Below are 7,271 nucleotides of genomic sequence, written 5' to 3' on the forward strand. Positions count from 1 at the left end.
CCCCGGGCCAGGTGGGGAAGAGGAAGGAGGCCCCCGAGCACGTGAGGAGCGGGGGAGTGCAGGGCGCGCATCCCAGCGCCGGCGTGCGCCGTGGAGCAGGGGGCCGAAAAGGGCGCGCTCCCGCGGCCCCGGAGCTTCGGGCTGGCGGGGCGCCGAGTGACCCCCAGGGGGCGGGCTGCCGGGACTTGGGGCCGCGGCGAAGGCGCGGAGGAGCCTCCCGCTCTCCTGGAGGCGCCCGGGCTCCCGGCTCGCTCACCCTCCCCGGCGCCCCCTGCCTGCTCGGCGTGGAGCGGCCTGGGAAGCGCGGGGTGAGGGCCACCGGGCTCCGAGCGGGGGCGGCGGGACCCCTCCCCCACTCTTCTCGCAGAAGTGTTGGGTGACTTTGTCCGGCTTGGCCCGCGGGCCCGACCCTGTCTCCTACGGCACGAGCGTCCACCGGGACCGTAGGCATCAGGACGGGGCTTGTTGAAATGTTTCTCCCTCGAGTCTAAGGGGACTCGGCGGTCCCAAGACCCGGAGCGATCGGGGCGGCCCAAAGCGCTCCTCCGAGAGGTGTCAGCACGTGGGGCTCGGAGCAGCCTCGGGAGAGGACAGGCCGCCGTTCGCTTTCCCACTCGCAGAGAACAGAACTCTGATTGTTCTGCCTGTAGCCTAGAAAGAGCAGAGGTGGGGAGGGGGTGGGATGCTTCCCCCAGGGACATCCCTATCCCCCCTCTCCCCCTGGCAGATGAAAGCCAAGTACGCCCCAAACCCGGCAGCCTCTGGCGGCCCCGCAGCAGCCGCGCGAAAGGAAGCCTCAGGTTCCGGCTCGGCCGGCTGGGTGTCTGCGGCGGTGGGAGCGCGCGGTCTCGCCCAGAGAGATGCTGTCACTGCGGGCGCCTGTCCACTGCTCCGGCCAGTCCTCACCCAAGCACCCCCTCCCTCCCCGGCGCGGCTCCTCTCGCCCTGATCTCGGGGATCAACCCAAAATATCAGGCGGTTTGGGTCATCAGCCCATCTGTTTCTCTTTCTGGATAGTGTTCATTTCACTTAGCTGCGACAGGGTCAAAGCGCGCCGCTGGAACTCCTGCTTTTCCTGTTTGCTTGTAAATGAGGCCGATGTCTTTATTTTCATGGGAGGAGGGATAGATGTGCATATGCTTGCAGGCCTGGGGACTTCAATTGCGAGTAAAGGTTAGAAGTGTGTGTGTGTGATTCGCGGGGGGGGGGGGGGGTAAATACCGGGGCGGGGGGGGGGGGGAGAGTCTGTTCCAACCCAGTGTAAGTTGTGAAATGAAAGCCGAAGGCTTCGCGCGCCTCATGCCGGGTATCCGCTGAAGTGAAAGCAGAACACAAAACCCTTCGAATTTTTTTGAGCAACTTTTTCCAGCTGCGTTCATTGCCAAGCTGGATGCTGTCGAATTAACATATTCCCGCACGCACAGCCCACGCAACATGCAGAAAACAAGCCTCTTCTCTGGCCTGGTGATAGTTGTCACTCATCCGGGGGGAGGGCGGTTATTTTGTGTCTGGTGCCTCTGAGGATGCCGCCGCCGCCGCCGCCGCTCTCTGCTAACGAGATGGGAACTCTTGCAAACTTTCCTGGCTAAGCCTCAGGTTCCCCCTCGCGCGGCTCCAGCTGTTGTCACCACAGCTGCCTTTCTCAGACAGAAGTACTGCTTTATGCAACTCAGTCACAATCTGGGCAATAAAGGAAATCAGATGAAAACGATGCATTTTTTTTTTTGCTGTGTTTTGAAGGGCTAGTAACTTCCCCACCGCGTCATGCGTGAGTTTCCAAGCACATGGTGGTGACCCCTGCCGCGCCACCCAACGAAAACTTTGCCGCTCTGTCTGCACCGGTTTCTTTCTTTTTCTGGGTTAGGAAGAGGCCGTGTGAGCAGCAGACTTGAAAAAGCAAACCTACCTTGCTCGTTTCGGAAAAGAAACATTGCAGCGGAAGCAAGTCACCTAGAGACAGAGGTTTTCTCAACTGCTTGTTATTCTTTTTGTCTTTTGTAAATTTCTTCGGTGGCCAAGTCCTGTCGGGCTTCCCTACAGGATCCCACGGACCTAGACCAGGGACCTCAGACTCTGAAAGTCCCCACTGAAGTTAAACCCAGAAGGAACGCACAACCCATTTTCCCATTTTGAGAGGGCTTTTTAAAAACACAATAGTTTGAACCTATAAATTCGTTGGCAGTCATTTGGGAGGAATAAACCATTTAATTAAAAAACAAAGAAGGGAAAAGCAAGAAGATGGACGTGTGTACTGCCTCAAGCCCTTGGCTTTCATCCCCATCTTCCAGAAAAGGAAGAATAAAAGCCAAGCCCCGGAGGGCAGAGCCGGGAGCCTCCAGCGTGTTCTTGGACAGGGAGGCTAGCCCCTGGGCGGTGTTAGGAACACCGGTTGCATCTGTTTTTCTCCTGATGACGGGGCAGAAGTGAGGCTGGGTCTGCTCAGCTTGTCCAGAGCTCAAAACCCCGCAGGAACCCCCACCCCATTTCTCCAAAGTGATACCCGCAGGGTTTCAATTACAGCAACGAACGGATTGCAGCGAGTCACCCCCCTCAGCTACCAGCACCCCAGAAGTCTCGTAAAGACGCAGAAGGTGACGGGGCACTTGTTACTCGTACACTTGATCTCGGTTTAAAAAGAGGTTTTTGAAGTAGGTAAGGTAGATGGCGGCCGTTTCAGCAGCCCAATACCTACGATAAAAAAGGGAAACGCTCTCCCAGGTTCCAGCCTGCACTCCCATGCCTACCTCCTTAGGTTTTCCCTCATTAAAAAACAAAACAAAAACCCCAACCAACCAACAAACAAAACAACCCAGCCCTGCAGATGCAAACACAGAGCTTTGTTAAAAAAATCCATTTTAGTTGCTCATTTCGTCCTGCTTTTGAGGAGGAGAAGCACTGGCCCAACGGAGGCAGCGGCCCCTTCTAGGAAGGCGGTTTATTGGCCATCACCTGACCATTACCTTGGCTTAGGGCTTCTTTATTGCATTTGGCACTTGGAGTGTAGTCTTTCTGCAGCATTTCTATGTTTCGCCAAAAAAAAAAAAATCTGTGTTTAAGGGAAGGTTAATAACGCTTTTCATCCCCCCTCACCCTCCACACTGGAAGGGGACGGTTCATTAGCAGCAGAGGCAGGAAGGGTGGAAAGAAAAGCGCCTTTTTCGGGTTTCTATTTGTAGGGGCTGAGGCGATGGGGTGGGTGCCCGCGCGCATGTGCCTTTGGCGGGGTAGCTGGCTCTCAGGGCTTTCTGAGCGGAGGCCTCTCCCTGCCACCCGGGCCTCCTCTTGCCGGGCGACATTCAACAACGTAGGTCGCTTATCAATAGAAAGGAACACGCCATTCCACGACATGTTGCTTCCTTCTTTTTTTTTGGGGTAAAAGTCGAAAGGTGGTAACTCTATCAGCAGTTTTCCCTTTAAACATCTGTCGTTTGGAATTCATTTTATTTCAGTTTGGGAAGTTGGGGCCAGGTAATCCGAGGCTGCAGAGGAGGCTGCAGATGTGGCCTGATGCAGGAAGGCCATTGTCCGGGGCCAAGGAGAGGGCGAGGAGGGCAAGAGAGTGCCCAGTTGGCCTCTGCACGCCCAGCTTAGTGCCCACTGTCCCTGCACCTCCTCCTCTTTGTCGCTGCTGGAAGCCGGCCCTGAAGTGGAGAAACTTGACTTGTCATCTCCTGGCCAAGGGCTCTTACCCTGTTCCCAAGGTACTCAGCGCCTGGCAGGGCCCTGTTCCCAAGAGCTGGGCACACCCTCCCACCCCTCATCTCCAAGCCGCCTGGTTCGGAGTGGCGGTAGAACTGGGGAGGCCCTAGTGCCTGGGAAGTCAGAGCCTCCCCCAGGGTGGCCCCCACACCTCCCTCCTCCAGCCGCCCAGCTCCTGGCTCCCAAGCTGGGGCCAGAACTCTTCATCCCTCTCCACTCTCAGAGGTGCTGCGTGCCTGGCAAGCTGCTTCCCTCAGAGAGGTTTGCATGGACGGTGTACACACACACACACACACACACACACACACACACTCACACACTCACACATCCGGGGTTCAGAAACCCACTCAAGTGAGGAGGGCGGGCACACCTCCTGGATTCACTGTCCCCAGCCGGGCAGCCCCCTTCACCGTCTCCTGTGACAAGGGGTGAGAGGCTGGGGAAGAGATGGAGCGACAGCCACACTGTGAGGATGTCAGGCACATTTTCCCAGAGTGGTGGCGAACCCCTCCTCGGCTGGAAGCCGCTGTTCTAGGCACTTTCTAAAAAGGTCTGTGGGGTCTGCTTTTCTTTCCCGCTGGACTGCCTAGCATGAACCATGAGTTCCCTCCCCAGGCCATTTGCGATGGTCCTGTTTCTAAAATTAGATCCTCCCCCCCTTCCTACTCTTCTGGCCTTTGGAATTTACCAGGGAATTCTCAAGGAAATTGGCTGTGTAGTGAGAACAAGTGTGAGGAAGAGGATAAAAAGAGATAAATGGCCCAGAAAACAAGAGAGGGAGAAAGGAAGAGACAAGCTGTGCTTCTCTGAGATCCCCGGCTCGCACACGGATTGGTATGATTTTCCCCCTCAGTAAATGAAAAAAGTATAATCCTTGTTAATTACCTTTGCTTACATGCCATACAAGAAACTTCAGAGTTGTTTCTACATAAGGAAGAAACTGTTTACAAAACTCTTTCAAAAGTGTGACATATTGCTCTAGTTCAGCACTAAAAAGCTAAACACACTTGCCCTCCTTTGAAGCGCCCTGGCTGGGGCAGCCTATTTGAGTGCGGTTCAGATATTGCTGTGGGTATAACTAATGGCCTCTACCTATTTAGCTCAAGTGGGAGGAGAGAAAGGCCTGAATTCCTTGTCCAATGGGTCCCTCTGGAGACTGAGTTCTGGCTCCTGGCCAGTTCTGTACAATGTCAACATTGAATATTTGAATTCCCAGACTCTCTTTAACAAGTTTCTAAATAAATAAACTCATTGTGTGTCTGTGTTTAAAATTATTTCACCTTTCATAAAAGCTACAGCATCTTATTACATTGGCCTTGCAAGTTGATTTTTTTAAAAAGAAATAAACAAACAAACAGAGCTTAAAGCATTTTAGTAGGCAAACCTTCACAATATGTGTGCTTTGCAAAAACATTCTCTCCTGTGACTGGGTTGGTGCTAGAGGGATCTGGTGCTGGTCTGTGTGATATGAGAGTGAATTATAATAAAAACCAAGCTAAATTCAGAAAGTCAGTGAAAGATTAATCACATCTAAAGGGAGGCCTGATTGTGTAACTGTGGTGCCTTAGGTCATGTGTCAGTTTTGCCTGCCATGTCCTATAGGGGACAGAGAGCTTCACTGATGTGTCTTAAGTGGATATCTATAGACACCCCCAGTCCTTAGGTATTGGTAGATGTAGCCTTCTGTCCAGATTGAGTTGTTTTGGGCATTTCTTTCTTTATCTGTGTCTGTCTTTGTAAGTTGGAAGGGGTAGCTACACAGATGTTATTCTCATATTTCAGTTTGGTTTTGAAAAGGACCACATGAATCCTGTTTTTACTAATCTTTCAGCATTTGAACATCCACGGCATTTTAATGCAGATAGGAACATACTTGTTCTAAGAAGTACACTACACACAATTTAAAAAAAAGGCAAGTTCTAGTCCTCTTGAAAGTGTGGACCCCATCTGGAGTTGTTAGGAAAGAAAGTGGAATTCACTCTAATTTATGTGTATAAAGTACAACATTATTAAAAAGAATGGGATTTGAAAGGGTACATAGCAAAACCCATAATGTTTAGCTGGTAATGTGGAGAGCTCAAAGCCAAGAAAAAAAAATACCACCAACCCATGCAAACCCTAAAATAGATTACAATGACCTCAGCCATTTTCATTTTCAAAAATAATAGCCATGATTAAAATGGGGGAGTGTTTTACTTGGAACCATACTCTTCTGCATTATTATAAAAGCTGTTTTGTGGTTAAAGAACTGTTTCATTATAGAAAAAAAGCAATTGAATTTTTAATCAAATTCCTTACTCTTCAAAAGCGCTCATTCTTGAATTACTTCTTATTTTGATTTTAATTATTATTCTTATTCATTAGCAAACTTTTTTTGGCTTGTGTATCAGCCAAATCCTTGACTACTAACTTTTATAACAATGATAAAGGAGAGATTTGATTTGGAAAAGAGATTTTACTAATTCCCTTAGCAGACACCTGCCTAGGGGTCACTAACTATATAACCTTAACTCTTAACCTGTTCAAGAACAAGCCTAAAGGAATTAATTTTGTATGTTGGGGTTGTTCAGGTTATGGCATTTATGCAAGTCCTTGTACATACCACTGTTCTTGGGCTGCTCTGAGGGTTAAACAGGGTAAATGTATGCAAAGTATTTAAGACACAAGTGAACACCCAATAAATTTTAGTCACTTCTCTTCTGATATATCAGTTAGTTTTTCCGTAGAGAAATCTTTTAGACATTATTATCCTTCCTGTATTATTTTTACCCAGTTCATTTTTAGAAGTATTTGCATGCATAGAGTAAGAATTTTGCATGTCTTCTCAATGAATCATGCCCTTAAAATAAGGGAAGCCATATCTAGAATTTGGGTTCATAAAAACTGTCTATACCAAGCCAAAATAGGCAATACATTTGTTCTGCAAACTTGAGAATCTTGGGGTGAGGGGGTGTTGTATATGTAAAGTGATGGAGATTTCAACTTTGCTCCACAGATTTTGACATTGTAGGCACACAGCCTAAAGATAGTCATGCATACTCTCCAGTTGTCTTTAGATCATGATCCATTGTGTATGGAAATTTTACTTTTAACGGACTGAGTTTTGTAAGTCACTTTAATACCTAGCTCCGTGGTTGGCAAACCGCGGCTTGCGAGCCACATGTGGCTCTTTGGCCCCTTGAGTGTGGCTCTTCCACAAAATACCATGTGCTGGCGCACACATACAGTGCGATTGAAACTTCGTGGCCCATGCGCAGAAGTTGGTATTTTGTGGAAGAGCCGGTATTTTGTGGAAGAGCCACACTCAAGGGGCCAAAGAGCCGCATGTGGCTCCGGAGCCGGGGTTTGCAGACCCCGCGGTTTGCCGACCAACTGCGGCCCTAGCTGAATTTGCTTTTCTCTTTAAAAAGAGGGGAACTGAACTAGGAGTAGAGCCTTGTAAAACTCAAAAAGCTTCCCAGGGAACTGGCATGATAGACAAGGTGGGGATAAGAAAAGGGGGCCCATAAAGCCCCAAAACCCCCCATTTTTTTTAAAACACCTTTTTAAAAAAATTGTTTTTTTTTTTTTTT

General features: G+C 49.7%; 1 protein-coding gene across 1 annotated transcript in view; it reads left to right on the forward strand.

The window, feature by feature from the left end:
- The window catches only part of LOC111826073 (MDS1 and EVI1 complex locus protein MDS1), a 276,522-nt gene that overhangs the window by 1,019 nt on the left and 268,232 nt on the right, over positions 1-7,271 (forward strand). The gene's annotated exons all lie outside the window — the stretch shown is intronic.

The sequence above is a fragment of the Myotis lucifugus genome, unplaced genomic scaffold, assembly GCF_000147115.1.
Source record: "Myotis lucifugus unplaced genomic scaffold, Myoluc2.0 scaffold_53, whole genome shotgun sequence".
NCBI lineage: Eukaryota > Metazoa > Chordata > Mammalia > Chiroptera > Vespertilionidae > Myotis > Myotis lucifugus.